This window comes from Petaurus breviceps, unplaced genomic scaffold (assembly GCF_028583685.1).
Source record: "Petaurus breviceps papuanus isolate PSGF00001 unplaced genomic scaffold, PetGlider_PUasm1.0 216, whole genome shotgun sequence".
NCBI classification, from domain to species: domain Eukaryota; kingdom Metazoa; phylum Chordata; class Mammalia; order Diprotodontia; family Petauridae; genus Petaurus; species Petaurus breviceps.
Window position 1 is genome coordinate 3684845 of NW_027185867.1, and position 21902 is coordinate 3706746.

The 21902-nt window shown below is 40.2% G+C and overlaps 1 long non-coding RNA gene across 1 annotated transcript in view; it reads left to right on the forward strand.

Annotated features, from left to right (window-relative positions):
- The first annotated feature begins 17088 nt into the window (after nucleotides 1-17088).
- Nucleotides 17089-21902, forward strand: part of LOC138165834 (uncharacterized) — a 30922-nt gene continuing 26108 nt past the window's right edge. Inside the window, exon 1 of the long non-coding RNA XR_011169467.1 lies at nucleotides 17089-17312. This is a non-coding gene — a long non-coding RNA (uncharacterized lncRNA). The remainder of the gene's footprint in view (nucleotides 17313-21902) is intronic.

Consider the following 21902-nt stretch of genomic DNA (forward strand, 5'->3'; position numbering starts at 1 on the left):
GGCTAACATAGCAAAACAGTAAAATGATAAATGTTGGAAAAGATGTGGAAAATTAGAACACTAATACATTGTTGGTGGAGTTGCAAACTAATCCAAACATTCTACTTTTTTGGAGTGCAATTGGGGTTAAGCGACTTGCCCAAGGTCACACTGCTTAGTTTTTTTGAGTGTGTTAAGTGTTTGAGGCCGGACTTGAACCCAGGTCCTTCTGACTCCAGGGCTGTGCTCTATGCACTGCGCCACTTAGCTGCCCCCTAATCCAACCATTCTAGGGAGCAATTTGGAACTATGCCTAAAGGGCTATAAAACTGCAATATAAAACTGTATCCTTTGATCCAGCAATAGCTAGAAAAGGACCCACATGTACAAAAATATTTATGGTAACTCTTTTTGTGGTTGCAAAGAATTAGAAATTGAAGGGATGCCCATCAACTGGGGAATGGATGAACAAGTTGTTGTATATGAATGTAATGGAATACTATAAATTTATAAATATAAATTCCCATAAGAAATGATGAGCAGGCAGATTTCAGAAAAACCTGGGAAGACTTACATGAATTGATGCTGAGTGAAATGAGCAGAATCAGGAGAACATTGTACACAGTAACAGCAAACAGCAACATTGTGAGATGAATAACTTTAATAGACTTAGCTCTTCTCAGCAATGCAATGATCTAAGACAATTCCAAAAGACTCATGATGGAAAATGCTATTCACAGCCAGAGAAAGAACTATGGAGGCTGGATCCAGATCAAAGCTCTATTTGCTCTCTCTTTTTTAATCTTTCTCATGGTTTTTCATTTTTCTTTTGACTCTTCTTTCACAACATGACTAATGTGGAAATATATTTAATATGATTGTACATGTATAGCCTGTATCAAATTCCATCCTGTCTTGGGGAGGGGGAAGAAATTTAGAACTCAAAATCTTTTAAAAGTGAATGTTGAAAACTAAATCTTAAAAAAGAAAAGAAAGAACAGTCCTCCAGGGAAAAGTTTCAGCTTCTGAACTGGCCCTTCAGAAGAACCCATAGTACATCTTTCATAATTCAGTTTTAAAGGCATGGTGAAACTATAGTAAACAATAGCTAAATTATTAAATAGGAAGAATTCCTCCATTGACTTGATGAGTAATTTTAAGTAAAATACTTCCTTTCTCTGTGCTCCAGTTTCTCACTGCATCCAGGGCTTTCTCCAGTTGTGCTGATTGGAGGTTTTAGGAAGGGATATTAGACAATTGGGGCAGAATTTGAATACCTTTTGGTGAACAAAATTAGCTCATTTCAGTGCCTGACTGTAGTTTAGTGTGGCCTCACAGATAACTGGAGATCTGTTCGGTATTGGGATAAGTAGAGGTTTAGCCAGCATTTGCAAAGGAAATGGCATGATAATTTTCCTGTGTATCAGACCATGTTTTTTTTTTAACACAGTGTTTCCATAAGAGAAATGGGAGGACTATCACTTAAGCCCAGTCTCAGAGCAAATATTAGTTATCTTATTCTGAACAAAATTGTTCCATCTTTTTACTGTGCATGCATTTCAAGGGTGATATGGATGGTGACAATGCTGTTGTATCTGTGAATGTCCCTTATAATTTGTTTCACAAAAGAGGTATCTCTGTCAATACTGAAGACAAAAGGATGCCAAATTTGGTAACAAATACCTCTAAAAATATTTGTGTAGCTGACTTCATTAAAAAGGAAATTCTGAACACAGGCAAATAAATCAGGAAGTATCATGTGACAGCTGAAAGAGCCGTGATTCTAGAGTTGAAAGACCTTAGTTCAAATCCCTCCTTTGATTCTTTCTATCTAAGTGACTTTGGAAAAATTGCTTAGTGTTCCTGGGTCTCAGTTTCCTTATTTCAAAAATGAGGGAGTTGGACGAGATGGCCTCATAGGCCCCTTCCTAAGCTAGATCTTTGAGCCTAAACTTAAATGCATGTTCAAAAGAACAACATTTGCAGTAGGGGGAAAAAAATCAGTTTCCATGTTTAAAAAGGCCCACCTATTTGGGATTGTTATCTTTCAGACTTGGTGGATGACCCAACACCACATAAATCACCACACTCTGCTCTGCTGACCAGATGTGTTTCCTTATGGAGCTGAGGAAGAATTAAAGACTATTGTATACTGTATACTGTTGAATACCTATGCTATGTTAGCGGTAATCAAAAACCTCCTTTGTTAATTGTTAAATAATAATTAGCATTTATATAGCACTTTAAGGTTGGAAAAATCAATCTTTACAAGTATTACCTCATTTGATTCTCACAACTGTGGGTAGATGCTATTATTATCCACATTTTATAGATGAGGAAACCGAGGCATACAGAGGTTAAATGCAGGTTTTCCTCATATAGGCCTAGCTGTCTATCTATTGTACCAACTATCAGCATAATACCCTTGCATTATTTACTTAGTTGAATTCTAAGTAAAAACACGAGTTTTCTCTTTTAAATAAGATTTATGCCTGTGATTGCTTCATTTCATGCCAATATCAAACCTGAACTAACAGGGAGCCTGTGTCCTAACAACTGCACAACATTAAATTTTTCTGTCATCAATCATTTCTGGATCTGAAAATTACAGACTGACCACTCATAGGAATGTAGGGGTAAGCCTTACCTTAGTTATCTTTGACTCTGGGTAAAAATCAGAGATATTTTTCAATTTTGGAGGAATTTACACCTTACAATTCCATTTTATTGAGGCTTTATAGTCATCAGGCCAATAATTTAATAGATGGGAGGCTTTCCTGTTCAAGGGGAGCAGCAAAACAATGGGGAAAAGGGCTAGGGAAATCCGGTCACTGCTTCCACAGAACCATTTTCCCAATCTCCTCAGGTACAATCTCCATCCACTTGAAATTGATTTAACACATGTAGTTGCGAGGCAGCAGATTCTGTAAGCACTGTTGGCATTTTTCCCTACATGGTTGATTGTTGATGTGTCACCATAAACTTATTAGGATCAAAGTGAAATCATAGGCAATAAATAAATCTATAGCCCCAAGAGATTCCACCTCTTAGAATAAATTTCAAAGTTGGCAATTTAGGATGGGATGTTGTTACTGTAAAGATTAGAGTGAGGAGAACCAAAAGATCAATTTACGAAGTAGCAACATCACAAAGACAAGAGACTATGAAAGTCTCTCACTGTGATGACCAATTGTGATAACCAGAGCCGTGGTGTTCATATCCTGAAAGAGAGATGGTGAACTCAATACAGAACGAGACACATTGTGGGGCATGGTTAATGTGGGAATTCATTTTGTGTGACAATGTTTGTTAGTTATAAAGGTTTTGTTTGTTTCTCCAGTGGAAAGGGATGAAGAGAGTTGAGAGTGAGAAAAAATAGCTGCTTGTTAATTGAAAAAGAAATTTTAAATTAAGAGCAGAAAGACATTGGAATTGTTTTGTGACTGTGATATAGACATGGTTGTACAATGAAAACATCTTTTTAAAAAATTCACTGAACTCATAAGGTGATTTAAACAATTTTAACCCCCTTTCCTTTAATGTTAAAACACTACTTAATACTCACCTAGTACATACAACATTCCATTCAAAATATACTTCTGAAGAGGTTACCATAAAAATTATGAGGTATAGGGTTAGGGGTGCTCAAGACCCCAAAATACCAACATGCTGGGTCCTGCCAAATGAATTTGACTCAAGTCTTCTCTTGGCCAAGGAAAAGCAAAGTTAATTAAAAGTTCACCATATTGGGTAGACTCTTAAAGAGCCTCAATATCTGTAAGGCCTGTATTGGACACAGAGCAAGTCTGTGCTAGAAAATTCTATGGCTCTCTCACACACAGAGGCAAGATGCGATCTTCTATACAGAAAGGTTGTGGGCAGAATCTAGGGGTGGTCTAGAGGAGGAGTTTGGGGAGGGTCTGAAGGAGTAAGATGAGGTCAGACTCCAGTAATGAGTTTGGGGAGGGTCTTCAGGAGGAATCAATGAGGTCAGACTCCAGTAAATGAGTGATTAAGGGTGGGAAGTTGCTGGAGGCTACCTGGAGCTGACAGACAATGGGGGTTAGGCCAGTTCAAGGGTGGAACAGATTTGGGTATTGGGAGGATCAAGGGTGAGAGCTAGCTGGATAATGGAGAACTAGGCTAGTAAGACTAAGAGATTTGGGCCTAACTATAATGAAAGGCTTATGGCCTCAGGCAAATCAAGTGGGAAGATTCAATCAGAGTTCAAGGGGGTTCCCAGAGCCAGTACCTCATCACTTCAAAGCATTAGTGTTTTTAAAAAAGGAACTACCATAAAAATGACACAATGATTCTGTGAGATTTTATAAAGAAATATTAGAGGCTCACTCAAAACTAGAAAGTCACTTATCAAAAGTGATTTAGTGTCTCTGAGTTTTTAGGGACTTCATTATTCTTTTTTTTTTTTAAGCAATTGCGGTTAAGTAACTTGCTCAAGGTTACATGGCCAGTTATTTCTGGGTGTGGTGGTGTAATGGGAATGCAAATTTGGAAGATCTTCCCTGCCCCTAGGCTAAAGTGCACCTGAAGCCTGGGGTGGGAGGCTTGTTTTTCAGTAGATGCTTCTTGATTGGCCAGTGAGTCAATAAGGTTGTTACATTCTCTGAGCCAGGAGAAGGCTATATAAGCCCTGATGTGTAGCTTTGTTTTGGGGGCTCACTTTGAGAAGTGTTCTGTGATTTGATCTGTATTCTGGGAAGCTGTTGTCCAGGACCCCCCGGCTTTGAAAAACCCAGATGTGGAAACCCAGATGTTGACTGGGTATGGATGTAATGGTTGGACAATTTGGAAATCTATCTACTTGATCTGTTTCTGTCTTGATAATTCTGCCTGTATACTTTGAAGTTCGGGGTGCTGACCTTTTTCCCCTGAACAAGGTAAACGATAAATGGTTTGACTGATTAAAGTAAGCTTGTTAACCCATTTTGAGTTGCTTTCCTTTATCAAAGCAGATCCAAGAACCTGTATGGGCAGCAAACCCTGAGGACGTGCTTGGGGTGCTTGCTGCTACAGGTGGTAAGCATCTGAGCCTGGATTTGATCCCAGGTCATCTGATTCTGGGGCCTGGGTCCAGTGCTCTTAGGACCCAGAAGCTTAAGACATGGCAACCTTAAAGCCAAGATTCCAGGCTAAATGTTGTTACTAGCTCAGCATGGAAGCCCCAAGAAGCCAGAGTGCAGACAGAAGCTCAAAGTCTTATAAAAAATAAATGCTAAAAAAATTTTCTTGATATGTAATTGGGGAAAAATAAAATACTATTTAATTTTTCTTCAAAAAGGACTTTTCCTTCTAGAGCTTAATAGTGATTTTCCTCATAATTTCTCCTATGCCCAAAAATGGGATTAAGAATAATGAAGTCCAGGGGCATCCAGGTGGCTCAGTGAATAAGAGCACCGGCTCAAGTGTTGGGATGACCTGGGGATCAAATCTGGTCATAGATACTTAGCACCACACCCAGAAATAACTGTCTGTGTAACCTTGAGCAAGTTACTTAACCCCGACTGCTTAAAAAAAAAAAAGAAGAAGAATGAAGTCCTGAGGTGCCAGGTAGCACAGCAAATAAGAGCACAGTGAGTAAGAGCACCGGTCCCAGGACCCAGAGTTGGGATGACCTGGGATCGAATCCGGGCTCAGATACTTTATAATATATAAATGGGTAAGCGTCAAATATGATTTGGTGAGCCATACATCCATAATAGCCTTAAGATGTGCCCTTTTCATATTTTCAGACAAACTCTGGTCCATAGACCTATAAGAGAACATCCACATTAAAAAAAAATCAAGTTTACTATAATTTCTTTCTTTTTTTTATTAATTGATTGATGGATTTTTTTTTTTAAGCAATTGGGGTTAAGTAACTTGATCAAGGTTACACGCCCAGTTATTTCTGATTGATGGATTTTTTTGCTTTTTGGAGGGGGGAAGGCAGTGCAATTGGGATTAAGTGGCTTACCCAAGGTCAAACAGCTAGTAAGTGTTAAGTGTCTGAGGCCGGATTTGAACTCAGGTCCTCCTGACTCCAGGGCCCATGCTCTATTCACTGTGCCACCTAGCCACCCCAAGTTTACTATCATTTCAATTTCATTCTAAATAATAATAGTTAACATTGATATAGTGTTTACTATGTGCCAGTCTCTGTGCTTTACAATTATCATCTCATTTGATTCTCAAAACAGTGCTGGGAGGTAGGTGCTATTATTGTCTCCATTTTATAAATGAGGAAATTGAAACAAATAGAGATTAAGTGACTTGCCTGGGCTGAGAATAATGAGAGAATAGTGAATCATATAGACACTGGAGTTTTGAAATTTACTTAAACAGACCCATCCCTTTCATAGATACATGAAGAAAGAAAGGTGGTTTCTACTCAGGCTTTCCAAGCCTGCAATCACAAAGCTGAAGTGTGAGCAGTAATAAAAGAGACTGTGAAAATCAGGGCTCCTTCTTGTAGGAGGAGGAAAACCTAGTTTTAGTTGTTGCCCAGCATTGCCACGGAGACACCACTTAGTGCCTGTCAGTCAGCAGCATGTTTAAACAAGGATTCCTGGGAAAAATTTTCCCAGAGAATCCTGGAAAAAAGGTGTTGAAAAGAGGAGGAGTAAGGAAGCATAATTCAAATCCATGTGATAGCCTTCATTTGGCAGGTTAGGTAGATAGATGGACAGACAGAAAGATGAATGGATAGAGAAACAGATAGATTGAATAGATAGATAGACAGATAAAAGTATTAGTTGTTTTCTTTGTGTCAAGTTCTGTGTAAGCACTGAAAATACAAATATAAACAACCAAGACAGACCTTGCTTTAAAGGATCTTACATTCTAATGGTAGACAACACATAAACGGGAGCTGAAAATAGGGACAGGGAGGTGGGAGGTAACATGTACAGAAGTGTAATGGCAAGCAAAGTAGTACTTTGCCATTTGTTTCAGCTATTCAAGTGCCTTTGAGCAATCAAAGGCGGCAAAATTTTGTTGGAAACAGTGTACATTGTGCTGCCCTTACTAGACCTAAGGGAATTTGGAGACCTTCTCTGCCCTTAATAGGCTTAATATCATCACATAGAGCCCATGGTGGGAAGAGCTGACTGAAAAAGCAGAACAGGAAGCATGGAATAAGAAGGAGCAAAGCAGAGAAAAGAGCCCAAACTGGGACCAAACAAAACTGAGAGGGAGAATGTTTGTGATTTTAGTACTCTGTCTTTCTGTTCTGTCTGTGTTGAGGTTACTTTGTCAGAATGAAGCATTCTGTCTGTTGAAAGAGGACTTTAGGGATAGCTAGGTGGTACAGTGAATAGAGCACCAGCCCTGGAGTCAGGAAGACTTGAGTTCAAATCCGACCTCAGATACTTGACACACTTAGCAGTGTGACCTTGGGCAAGTCACTTAACCCCAAGGGCCTTGCCTTCCCCCCTCCAAAAAGAAAAAGGGAAAAAAAAAGAAAGAGAATTTTACTGCTAATAAGAAGCCTTGAAAGAGGACTTTACTGCTGTTTACAGAAGACCTGGGCCTTTACTGTTGATTTGTGTCAGACAGAAAGTGAATTGAGATGATAGTGCCAGCAATGCATGTACATATTGTTGTAGCTCTGTTAAACTTTGTCTTCCTAGAAACAGAAACTTTGAAGAGCTTGGAGTGGAGCAGTAAACTGAGATATAGAACTGGAGCAGAGAGCTATCTATGTGTGATTGAGTCCAGGCAAGAGCTGTGGAAGAGGAGACATGGGGTTTGGAAGTCAGTCTTGAGTTAAGATGAAAGAGGACTTTACTTGGGCACTCTGCACTGATTGATGAGATTGTGACCTAGGGGTGGATGGTGTTTGCACTTTCTGCTACCCCTTAAGCATGACTGACTTGAGGATGATTGGAAGCCAGCCTCTAGTTAAGATCAAAGGAGACTTTATTTGGGTACTCAGTATTGACAGATGATATTGTAACTTACTGCATAATATGTTTTGTTTAAGACTATGTGGCTACCTTAGTAATAAGTTATTATGTTATATTGTTGTGAACGTTGTGCTTTAGTTTCTTGAATGTTTTGCTTTAGTTTATTGCTTAATAAATAGAGAGCTCATTGTACTATGTGACTAGATCCTTAAATTATTCACAGCGGCAGTCCTTAGGAGAGCTGCTCATGATTGATTTTACAAGTAGCATGGCTGAAAATTGCCTAGAAGTGCTGTGGAAGTCTGGGACCAAGCAAGGCAAGGCTAAAGCTGACACACTGAAACCCCCAGTAGAAGGATAAGAATCCATTTACCCCAGTGGAGAAAAGGAGATCCAAATAGATATGGCATAGCTGTAGAGAGCCATGTGGGGAGATGCTGGGTTTCTGGGCATTTTATTCCTCTAGCTTTTGCAATCCAAGAGACTATGATGAATCTTTAAATGAAATTGGAGCCATGAGACTGGAGAATGAGAGTGGAAATGAAGAAGAGATGTGGGAACTCTGACCATTGATTAGAAAGATCAGGGATTATCCTATTACAGTTTCTGGAAAGAGGGTAATTTCCTTATCCTAGGGAATAGGGAGTGGGCGGTCTTTCACCACCAAGGAACTTGGAAAGGTTGCAAAAGAAGTTCAAACAGCATCCTAATGAGTCACTAGGGCAATGGTTCCTGGGGGTGTGATCTAATGGAGCCATTTTGTATTCTATCTCCATTATCTAAACCTAACTCTCACCCAGAGGGAGCTTTGGGTGTGGCTCCTCAAAACCTAGAGTAGATAAGAAAGTAATCAATTCCCAGCCTATGTGGGTGCTAATAAAAAACTATATAGAGAAATCTAACACCAGGTCAGTAGGGGTCCTTTAGCTTCACCATAGCCTAAGGCATCCTCTGAAGTTCTTGTCCCATTTGTACCATACAGGAGAGACTATAGAGAGCAGACAATGGACATAAAGGATATTATGAGCTCTTGGGAGTCAATATCTGTGCAAGCTCTTTCAGCAACCTCTATTGTAGGTTGTGGTGAGTATGGTCAAATGGAAATCCTTATAGTTGCCTATTTCATCCTGTATAGTTAATACCAAAAATATCAGGTTGCTATGGAGATGAAGGATGCTATAGTGCTTTGTTATATAAGATCCCTTTAAAATAACCCTCTGTTGCTCATGAAGAAGGCAGATAGTACCTGGCAGCTTATGGTCATCTATAAGGAGTTAGACAAAATTGTCAGGTCCATCACTACAATTGTTCCTGACCTTGTCAATGTCATTGACTGGGTAGCCTGGGTCCGGGGCAAATGAATGGTATGGGGCTGCTAACTTTTTTGTTGTTTCTTTTCTTTCTCCTTATGGTTGAGACTGGTTAAGAATAGTTTGCTTTTATCTGGGAAGGAGGCCAGTGTACTTTTCACTATCTCTCTTCAGGGTTTTCTGAACTTTCCTTCTTAACTGACATATAGTAGGCAGAGACATGAATTAGGTTTCTCTCCTGGTCTATATTGCTGACATAATGCTGACAAGGCTAAATGAGGTCACTGGAATAGAGGCCCTATATTTCTATGGTGGACCATATGAGGGTGAGAAATCAATCTTAAAGAAAATTCAGTCAAGTTTTGGAGAATATGATGGGTGGAAAAAACCCAGAGGATTCTAGGTACAGTACAGATTTCTCAGAACAAATCCTTTTATTAAGCATTCTGTGTTGTTTGGATTGTTCTTTGAAGTTTGGATTCAGTCACAGGACTGCACTTGAGGATCTAGAAGGCCTCATGTGACCTTGAGGCTTCAGGTTCACTAACCCTGTTCCAGAATAAGGTACTGACCTTGACTTCTACACAATCTAAGTATGAAGACTAGAGACTAATTGGAATTTTCAAATTTTGGAGAACCCATATTCCCCACCTGGGTATTATGATGAACCCAATTTACTAAGTCATCTAGAAGCTGGCCTCTTTCAGCTGGGGTCCAGAATATGCTGTAGTCCTGGAAGCAGGATGTTCAGCAGTCTTCCCTTGGACCTTTATGACTGTGGAAGGCTCATTTCTGAAAGGGAGACATCTGTCCATGAAGACTAAGCTGAGTGGAGCCTTTGAAGGCACCAAGAGGTGGCCAAATAAGTGACTGTTGCTCTCTTTTAAGTTCTCCAAAGTGGCCAACCCACCATATCTGTTTTGAAAAGCAGTTGCTTACTTGTTCCTGGGCTCTATTTACTACTAAACAGACGATACAAGGCACACAATAACCCTTAGTTTAGAGTGATCTATTATGGGTTGTGAGGCAAAACTGCTTCTCTTATGACAAAACAGGAAAATGATAAATGTTGGAGAGGATGTGGAAAAATTGGAACATGCATTGTTGGTGGAGTTGTGAACTGATCCAGTCATTCTGGAGAGCAATCTGGAACTGATGAGGTATAGGCTCTGGGAGCCCCCTTTAGCTCTCCTTGAGGTACAGGCTCTGGGAACCCCCCTTGATCTCTGATTAAATCGTCTCATTTGATGAGACATTTGCAGAAGCAATAAGCCTTACATTGTGGGCTCAAACCTCTGTTTGGCATTCCTCTGTTACTTCCCACCCTTGAGCCTATCAAGATATCAATCCATCCTTGAACTGGCCTAGCCCACCATTGTCTGTAGTCTCCAGGTGGCCTCCAGCAACTTCCCACCCTTATTCACTCATTGACCTCATTAACTCCTCCTGAAGACCCTCCCCAAGCTCCTCCTCTAGATCACTCCTAGATTCCTCCCACAACCTTCTGTATATAAGACCCCATCTTGTCTCGATGTCTTTGAGAGTGCCATAGAATAGTGAGATCGTCATAGAATGACCTAGCACAGACTTACTCTGTGTGTAATACAAGTGAACTTTTAATACTTTGGCTGAGAAGACTTGAGTCGAATTCACTTGGCATTTTTATGGTTCCCAGTGAGGGAACCATAAAAATGAAGAGGTTACCCATAAAGAGGGTTAGGGTTGCTCTGAGGCCCCAAAATACCAACATGCCTCCTGCTGAATATGACTCAAGTCTTCTCTCAGCCAAAGAAAAGTAAAGTTTATTAAAAGTTCACTTGCATTAGACACAGAGTAAGTCTGTGCTAGGTCATTCTATGGCACTCTCACAAACATGAAGACAGGATGGGGTCTTATATACAGAAGGTTGTTGGAGGAATCTAGGGGAGGAGTTTGGGGAGGGTCTTCAGGAGGAGTTAATGAGGTCAATGAGTGATTCCCTTGTGGGAAGTCAGCTGGAGGCCACCTGGAGACCACAAACAATGGTGGGCTAGGCCAGTTTGGGTGGGAAGTAGATGAAGAATGGAGGGCTAGGCTAGTAACTAGGCTAGAACCTAGTTACTAATGTAAGGCTTATTGCCTCATGCAAATGCCTTATCAAATGAGATGATTTAATCAAAGTCCAAGGGAGTTTCCCAGAGCCTGTACCTCAAGCACTCAAGGAGAGCTTGAGGGGGCTCCCAGAATCCCTATCTCATCAAATGGAATGGAATGCTATTGTGCTATAAGATATGGGGAGAAAATTACTTCATAAACTGGAGAGATTTATATAAACTGATGCTGAATGAGAACAGAACTAGGAGAACTTTGTACACAACTACAGACACATTATATCTGTGATGACTAACTTCCTCTCAGCAATACAAAGTTAGAAGACAACTACAAAAGACTCACCATGGAAAGAGATATCCACATCCACAGAAAGAACTACAGAGTCTGAATGCAGATGGAAGCTAACTATTTGTTCTCTCTCTCTTTTTTTTTTTTTTAAAGCAATCAGGGTTAAGCAGCTTGCTCAAGGTTACATGGCCAGTTATTTTGTGTGGGTGTTAAGTATCTGAGCCCAGAAGCTATCCCAGGTGTCCTGACTCTGGGGCCTCTCACTACTCTGGAGCCTGTGCTCTTAACTCGATGCACCACTTGGCCGCCCCTGTTCTCTCTCTTTTGTGTTTTGTTTTGTCCCTTCTTTCTCATTGCTCACTCCATTTGTTATAATCCTTCTTTACAACTTGACTACTGTTTAATGTGAAGGTATTGGGAGAACCTATATTTGATTGCATGCCATTATGGGGGTAAGGGGGCAGGAGAGGGAGGAGGGGAAAACTGGAAACTCAAGAAATTGTGGAACTGAATGTTGTAAACTAAAAGTAAATAAATACATTTTTAAAAATTATAAGTACAAATTTAAAAACTGCTTCTCTTAGAAGATGGATACGACATAGGATGTTTCTTTTGTTAAATGGAAATATATTAAAAATCATACCTTCCAGTGTTGTTCCAGTGTTTGTGCTCTTCACAAACAGGTTGCAGTTTTTCTAGAGATGGAGGTCTCCAGTTAAGACCTCGGAAGCCTACCCTCTCTACTAACACAATGGGCCCCCACCTATAAGGACTTGGCTTCTGAGGAAAGTGTTTTGCCTGGTTTATTAATTGTTCGATCTGCTCTGAAACAGCAATACACAACTGGACTTTAGCTTTCACTAATTGGCTAGCAAGGAATACTCTAGGGAATAGGGGTTCTAGCAAGTTCTCCCAGTGTGCTAAGCTCCGGGCTAGAATGTGAAAGAATATAGATTTGGCATCTGCTGTAGCTCTCAAAGAGGGAGACATTCTGCTGAGTGAACCAGGGAATCCTGAGAAGGTAGCAGTATTGAGAAAGCCTAGGTATCAGCTTAGATCTTACAACAGTTTGAATGTAAAGAGGTCTATGACCCCTTAACTACTTTACTATATGTTAACTGCTTAACTACTCAATATATATCATCTGATGTATGATGAAGAATTGTTGACTAAACTGGAGGTATCATCATACATGCTGTTATTAATAATCCTTTTGCTGTTCTTGCTCATAATTACCATCAGGAGACCCACTGTGGACTAAAAAGATGACTTGGCTTTGCCTCCTCCCTACCCCCAAGGACTAGATTATTTAGAATTTGAAACTCCATCCTCCTAAAGCAGGGGTGGGGAACCTGCAGCCTTCAGGCTACATGTGGCCCTTTAGGTCCTCAAGTGCAGCCCTTTGACTGAATCCAAATTTCATAGAAGAAATCCCCTTAATAAAAGAATTTCTTCTGTAAATCTTGGATTCAGTCAAAAGGCTGCATGGAAGGACCTAAAGCCTAGCCTTTTTGGTATTTGTTCTCTTCTACCTTTTTAAAAATCTTGTGTGTGTGTGTGTATGTGTGTGTGACTATTTTAGAGTACCTGTTAAATTTTTTTATGTTGTTCTTTGTTTTCTTTTTAGCTAATTTTTCCTTAATACTGACTATACCAGGAAAATTATCCAGTAAAGGCCCTAAAGGCATTTAAATGGTGGAAAGTCCTTTTGGAAATCCTTAAGATGTTATTAAGATGGTGTCATAGGTGATAGGACCAACATTTATCAGAGTTAGACATGGGTTGGGCTATTTTTTTTACCTTGAAAGGCAACAAGCTAGTTTTAGGATTTGACTGGATTAGGGACCCAAGGCTCAAACTATGTCTCCCTTGACACAACTTTCTGGTAACCTCTGGCCATGTTGGTTTCTTGGTCACCTAAGAGCACAAAAGTCCCACTCATGGAGACAGAGCCCTGTTCTAATTGTCACACCATGCTTTGCTGACCAGAAACCTTTACATATAGAGATACGGGTCCATCTCCAGTCATCCTGATCTATATTTTGTCACTGGATCCAGATAGCTCCAGAGGAGAAAGTGAGGTTGGTGACTTTGCACAGCCTTCCTTCACTTAAATCCAATTTACTTCTGAGTCATAGCATCACCTTCCTAATGTAATGATCCTTTTCAAGAAGAAAAGATAGACAACAACCATAGAGAGATGGGGAAGGGGAAGGGTCATGTCTATCTACCCCAAGTGCTAGAGTGTCCATGTAGAATATTCTTTCAATGCTATGGCTAACTTGACCACCTTTCATTAACTGTTGAATGACCTACAAATGACTCCATTTCATTCCAACATTTAATCTGAACTGGTTTGAAGAGAGTACTGACTTGAATCAAGCTTGCTTCTAATGCCAAGGTTCTGTTCTAGACTTTCCTTCTCTTTCTAAACTGTTTTAATGACATCAGTTTTCATAGGTTCAATTATCATCTCTATACAGATCCATATTTATATATCCTTCCTTTGTCTTTCTCCTTTGCTCCAGTCCTGCATTAACAACTGCCTATTGGAACATTATTATTATTATTATCATTATTATTATTGCTTTTTGGAGGGCAACTGGGGTTAAGTAACTTGCCCAAAGTCACGGTGCTAGTTTTTGTGTTAAGTGTCTGAGGCTGGATTTGAACTCAGGTCCTCCTGACTCCAGGGATAGTGCTCTCCTCAGTATTGGAACATTTTTACCTGACTCTTCTGTAGTAATCTGAAAGTCACTATGTCCAAAACTGAGTTAATTTCATTTTTCTCCCAAATCCACCCCTCTTCCTAACTTCCTTTATCCTGTCCTGTGAACCATCACTCTTTAAGTCATGTAGGTTTGCAACCTTGGAGATATCCTTGATTCCTCCTCCCCAATCCTCCATATCCATTGCCAAGTCCTGTTGGTTCTACCTATATAACCTTTCTTTCTTTGCTCCTCTTCTCTCCACTCATTCAATCACCACCATAATTTAAGCCATCATTACCTCTTATGAACTACTATAATAGTATTCTAATTGATTTTCCTACCTAAAGTGTCCCCTCATCAAACCATCTTCCACACAGCTATCAAAGTGATGTTTGTAAAATACTCCAGTGGCTCCCTATCAGCTGTAGGATCATATATAAATGTCTCTGGCATTTATGCTGCTTTACAATCTGCCCCTAACCTGCTTTTCCATACATTATTTTCTTCTTGTACTTTATGGTCCAGCCAAATTGGCCTTCTGTGTATTCTTCATACAGACATTCCATCTCTCATTTCCATGCCTTTGCATAGATGATCTACCATTTCTAGAATGCACTCCCCTTCACCTCCCCCTTTTAGAACCCCTAATTTACTTCATTGTTCAGATCTAATATTACCTCCAACACAAAGCCTTTCCTGATCCTCCCATCTACTAATGCCCCCTTACCCCAATTACCATTATATTTTGTATATTTTTTGTATGTTGTCTCCCCCAGTAGAATGTAAGCTCTTTAAGGGCAGGGACTGTCTTTTGTCATTATGTTCTCAATGGCTTTTGATTGACTGATTAAAGTAAAAAAATCTTGGATTTGAATCATTATTCCCTTATTATCTGTGTGACCACAGACAAGTCAGTATCTGTCTTCTTCTTCTTTTTTTTTTAAAGCAATTAGGGTTAAATTAGGTTAACTTGCTCAAGGTTACACGGCCAGTTATTTCTGGGTGTGGTGCCCAGGATTTGATCCCCAGGTCATCCCAACACTGGAGCTGGTGCTCTTACTCCCTGTGCTACCTGGCTGCCCCATCTGTCTTCTTTGCAATAAAATGAGGATAATAATGCTTATATACCTAAAGGTTGTTATAAGTATCAAATGAGAAAATTTATATAATAATAATACTAATAAGTAACATATATGGCATGTTAAGGTTGACAAATCAATTTGCACATATTTTTGAAGTATTTTGTAAATCTTAAAGCAATATTTAAAATAACCTGGGCCTTCACTCCTATGGATAATGGGCTGTTGGGGAGCCTGGTAACAGGTGGGAAGGCTGGTATTGTTCTAAAAACCCACAGGCAAAAGCTGAGGGAGTAAAATGCCTGGGCTCTAACAGCAGCACCCAGCCACTTTCCACCCAGACACTGGGAGTGCATGGGAAGAAGACTGCTTGCAACTCAGTGGGAATAAAGACTGACTCTCTATCATACTGCTCAGACCACCACCCTGACCCTTCCTGCTGATTACTACTAGTGTGTGTGTGTGTGTGTGTGTGTGTGTGTGTGTGTGAAACTGTTATAGTGATCAGCATCCCAGGTATCTCTCCTTCCTTGGGGAATCAGAACCCACTGATTAGTTCAGTCAGCCCAAATAACTCTTTTTTAAGCAATTGGGGTTAAGTAACTTGCTCAAGGTTACATGGCCAGTTATTTCTGGGTGTGGTGCTGAGTATCTGAGCCCGGATTTGATCCAGGTCATCCCGACACCAGAGCCGGTGCTCTTACTCACTATGCTACCTGGCCACTCCCCAAATAACTCTTATTATAATTGGTATCAGGGGTGATCTGGGTTCAAATTTTGTCTAATGCTATCACAAGTTGTGTGTGAGCAGGTCAAGTAATTTAACCACTCTGACCTTCTCCTTTCTCACATGTAAAATGAAGGCAATACTTACTTTACAGGGTTGTTACAGGAAAAGCCCTTCACATGTTTTAAAGCAGCTATATTGTAAATCACTCTCATCAAGGGAAGCAACCAGCCCTAAATCAAATTTAACTTTGTGCTGTACTAGTTCCCAACAATGAGGGGAAGCCAAACCTGCTAGTAAAGATAGCCAAGTAGTCACCCTCTGCTAGAGAAGGGAGAAGCCCTTGTAAATCTAAGGCTGTTTAGATTTACAGAAAAGCTTCTTAGTCCAGCTTCCTTAGAATTGTAGATTTAGAGCTGGAAGAGATCTCAGAGTTTACGTAGTCCAGTCTGTCATTTTATAAGTGAGGAAACTATCCTTAGCTTGCTTAAAAAAAAAAAAAGGTTTGACTCTATGAAGAAAGTAATACTAATTAGTTAATTATGCATACCCCTTATCACTTATGCCTAATGTCATATCACTAAATATTTATCAGATTACTTTGTGTTGTAAATTTTATGTGATTGGAATACCACAATACCAAATTTTATTCTTATATGTAGTACTTGTTAGACTCTGAGGACCCTAGTGGAACAGCACAAGAGTTTCTGGAAGAGGGCACAGAATTGCTTTGTAGTCTATTGTTAGTTTTGCCTGGGGCGTGGTGGGGTGGGAGTGGAGGTTGGGATCGTAGGCTGTCTTGGTGTGGTGCTGAACTCAGGGCTCTGCACATGTTTGTGATGGAATATGAAGCAGTTACTTGAATGTGTTCTTTTGCCTGAGGTATGGAAAGAAAGTAATCAGTTACTCATTAAGCCTAAAGGAGAGTGAGTCAGTACAGGTGTGTGTGAGCAAGAGTATCTGGATGTGACTGGGGTGTGGCCACTTAGAGTAGAGAGATTGCATGATTCTGTGTTTGCACTTGGGTTTGTGACCTTGGGAAGTGTGACTGTCTTCTTGGACTCTAACCAGGAACATGTACTCCCTGGGTATAAACCCTAGATCCTAGTGAGCTGTAATTAATGATGATTAGTCAGAGTTCATATTGCACCACTTAACTGAATTAGTATTTCTGCAGAGAAAACTGAGCCAGCAACGTCAGGGGAGAAACCAAGTAGAAGCTGGTGAGTGAACTAATGAGTGTTTGTGAGGATTCATAGTAATACCTAGTTTTTTCAATGTTGTTACATCTTCATTTCCAACTCAAACAAGTCAAGGAAATACTTCACCTAAATTGAGTCAGAGTTTGTAAGATCTGCCTTAAAAAGGCAAGTCCACAATGGTCACACTTATTAAGTATAAGGCATTGATGTTATGATGAAAGAGGTCCTGCCCTTAAGGAACTTTGGAGATAAATACACTGAGAAGTAATTTGAAGAAGAAAGCATTAACAATTGGAGAGATAGGATCAACTTCTGGGAGAAGGTGGCAGCTAAACTGAATCTTCAAGGAAGATTAAGATTTTGAGACCCCGGTTGAGAGGAAATACTGCATTTCAGGTGCCAGGGAAAGATTGAGAAGACAGAGAGAAGGGAATTCAGGGAATAGCTATGCGTGTGTGTCCAATTGAGTGGAAATATCTGAAGTACATTGGGGCCAGATTGTGGAGGGTTTTGAGTCCCAAGCTGAAGAGATTATATTTTATCTTTTTTTTTTTTTTTTGCTTTTTGAGGGCAATTGGGGTTAAGTAACTTGCACAAGGTTACAAGGCTAGGTTTTTTTGTGTGGGTGTTAAGTGTCTGAGGCCATAACAAACTCTGGTCCTCCTGACTCCAAGGCCAGCGCTGTACTCACTGGGCCACCTAGCCACCCCGAGATTATACTTTATCCTAGAGGCAATAGGGAGCCACTGAAACTTTTCAAAAACTTTTTAATTTTTATTGATATTTTTTAATCTTTATATTACCTTTATTTCTGAATATATTCCTCCCCCAAATCCTATCCAGTGAGTTATTCTTTGTAACAAAGATAAAATGGAGGACCAGTGTATGACTGAAAATGGAAGATCTTAGGGCTAGAGTTAGGGTTAGATATCTGCTCAAATCCCACATTCTGCAAAGGGCATTTCCCAGTTTCCCCCTCCCCAACTCTACCCTTGAGAAGAGGGGCTTTGTGATTGACTAAGTGAATGTACTGCCTAGGGGTGGAGTAATACTTAGAAGAGGGACTTTGTGATTGACTAAATGAATGTAATGTCCATGGGTGGAGTAGTACTTGGAAATAACTAAATTATACTTGGTAAATGCAGTATTTTGAATTATGCTATATTTTTATTTTCTCTGTTCTTAATTTGTCACTGAATAAAATGGAGAGCAGCTATGCTGGTATTTTGAACCTTGGGAAGTTGCCTTTTGCTTGGCATTACAGGGAGGTGTTACCCAGTTCCATGATATTGGTCACATAGCCAAGTGACCTTTGTGCCCCTACCTGCAGATTGTCTCATTCCTGCTAGCTTGAGGAGATACTGAGATGCGAGGGCCCAGCCTCTTTGGCTGAGGTGGACCTATCTGCACTGTCTTAAAGTTACCTATTAAAGCTGGCCCCACCTTAAAGCTGTTACTGATCCCCACTGATCAGCCAGTTAATGTGTTGCTAATTTGATGTATTTGTAATAAACTAATAATCTTTGTCCTGAGTTTTGCCTCATTAATCTGGGTGAAATGAAGAATTTTCCTTTCAATAGCCATGCATAGTACAGTCTGGCATATGCAGACACTATGTATCTGTAAGAGGGAATCTTGGGTACATTACAGGATTACCATTTAACATTACTCAATTAGTTGGGCATAGAGTTGAAATATTAATTCATCTTTTTAGGGCAAACTATTTCATTCCTCTTTATCCGCATGGTTATTGTCATTGTCCATACCCAGGTTCAGTTACACTTGTGCTCTGATTTCCTTGAAGAAGGGTCTTCAGATTTAAATGAAACCTTACTGTTAGAAGCCTCCTGAGTCTGAATTCATTTGAAATCCCACAGAAATTCCTCAATTAATCTTTCCTCTGTTTGGGACACAGGATACTTGTATTGAACCTCCAATCTTGAATTGTGTTTTATTAGCTCTCTTCTAATCTCTCTTTTCCCTACTGAGGCTGCAGTTACTTAGGACTGAGGAAGATGACTCAGGTTCTGCTCAATGACACCTTCCTTTGGGAGACTAGTTACCACTACTAGCCCCACCCTCCCCTCAGGTCCTTTACCCTAGGCTCTAGTAAGGGGGACAGGGATGGGGTGGGAGGATGATAGAAGGGAGGGGGTAGTCAGAAGCAAACAATTTTTTTTTTTGCTTTTCGGAGGGCAGTTGGGGTTAAGTGACTTGCCCAAGGTCACATGGCTAGTTTTTGTGTTAAGTGTCTGAGACTGCATTTGAATTCAGGTCCTCCTGACTCTAGGTGCTCTATTCACTGTGCCACCTAGCCACCCCAGAAGCAAACACTTTTGAAAAGGGACAGGGTCAAAGGAGAAAATAGAACAAGTAAGGGGTGGGATAGGATGGAGGAAAATATAGTTAGTCTTTAACAACATGACTATTATGAAAATGTTTTGCATAACTACACAAGTATAACCTATATTTAATTGCTTGCCTTTTTAATGAGGGTGCGTGAGGGGGAAAAGAAAAGGGAGAGAATTTGTAACTCAAAGTTTTAAAAACAAATGTTAAAAATTGTTTTTACATGCAACTGGGAAATAAGATAAACAGGCAATGGGGTATAGAAATCTATCTTGCCCTACAAGAAAATAGGGGGGAAGGAAAAAAGAGAGGGGGCATGATAGAAGGGAGGGAAGACTGGAAATGCACACCATCGTGGGTTGGGGGGAGGGGAGAGATGGGGAGAAAATTTGGAACTCAAACTCTTGTGGAAATGAATGTTGAAAACTAAAAATAAATAAATAAAGTTAATAATAATAAAAGAAAATTAGAGGGCATAGAGCTTGGGTGTTGATATGCTAATTGGGGAACACTAAGATGACAGGGAAGGATCCTGATAGTGAAGAAGCTGGGCCAAATTTTTCCTATTTTTGTCAAAGGTACTACCATTGACCAGATTCTCAGGTTCATAATCTTGGCATTACCCTTGTTACCTTACTGTTCGAATAAAAACCCCTGTGAACTGCTAAAATGCAAGAAACCCCAGGTCCAAAAGGGAGGGGGAGGTGTGGAATGAGAGTCCAATCACAGTTTACAAAGATTATAATTTCCTGAGGAAAAAAAAAAACGTGTATGCTAGAGCAGTTAAACAATGTTCCCATCTGCTCAGAGGGAAGTGGGCAAAGATGAGGTATTTATACATAAATACAAGGTATTTAGGACTTTTTGAAGTATTTATGGCTGTCAGGATTAAGGAAGAAACACAACAAATTGGGAAGTCAGGCAGGAAGTAGAAGTCCAGGGAGAGGATATTTGTAAATACAATAAATCAGAAAGCAGGGTGTCCGCTGCTTTTTAGCTAAATCAGGAGCCAAAGATGTCTGCTTCCCCTTAGATAAGTTAGAAACCACGATGTTTGCTTTTCTCTCTGAGTTGGTCAAGGCTGGTTTCAGCCATTGCAGGCATCTCCGAGTTCAGCTACAATTTACTTTGCAAAGTACCACTGTAATGTCAAACAGTCCAGGACATCAGAAGTCCTCCTTACTGGCTACTTGTTGGGCTACTTCATTGTCTGGTTCCCCTGGGAAAAAGGGAAGCTCTAGGATATTTAATGGGTTAGTACAAGTATCAAACTGTCCACGTTCACAATTCTCACCTCACTCTACATATCCAATCATTTGTCAGATCTTGCCATTTTTACCTCCATAGCATCTCATTACTCAGACAGTTACCATCTCAGCTTGGACCCTTATCATCAGTCACCTAAACTTCAGCAATGACTTCTGTTGCCCTAAATCCAACTTAACACGTCTTCTTGAGTTGCCATATTTTCCAGAAATACTGGAAACGGGATATGCAGGCGGCCCTCAGGGTGTGAAGGATGAAGACCCGCCCACCCCAAGAGAAAAGAATGCTGCTTTTGCCATCGCTTTGCTCTTCCCCTTTGGGAGGGATTTTGTCTTTTTCCCACCTTCACTGTACCTGTCTGCTTCCCATGCCATGCCCCTTTAGGAGGAGGGTCCTGTTTTCTTCTCCTTCGTTCTACTGTCAGAAATATGCAAACTTCTGTATGGATTATGAACTCTGCTCTGGCTTGGGGTTCCACAGGCATATTCATTTCTCTTGTAATGAAGTTCGTTTTCACATAAGTTTTGTGATGTTGTGATTGCTTGTTGACACTTCCAAAGTGATTTCTCTGCTTCAAGTCTCTCTTCACTCCAATCCATTTCTTCACACAGATGCCAGTGATTTTTCCTTAAGTGCAAATGTGACCATGCCACTCTCTTACTCAAGTAATTCTAGTGGTTCCCTATTACCTCCATAATAAAATGGAAATTCTTCTGTTTTGTCTTTAAAGCCCTTTATAACTTTCCCCCAAACTATCTTTATAGCTTTATTGTACATCACTCCCTTTCCTACACTTTTTTCTCCCTTCCTCCCTCCTCATCCCCCTCCTCAAGACAGCAAACAATCTGATATAGGTTATACATAAACAATCACATTAAACATACATGCCTTAAGGTTTCCACAGTCAGCTGGAATCAGGAATGACAAGTTGGGTGTGTTCTATCTGATGGCCCCCTGCTACATCTGAATTGTCCTTACGCCTCACCTCCATCTCAT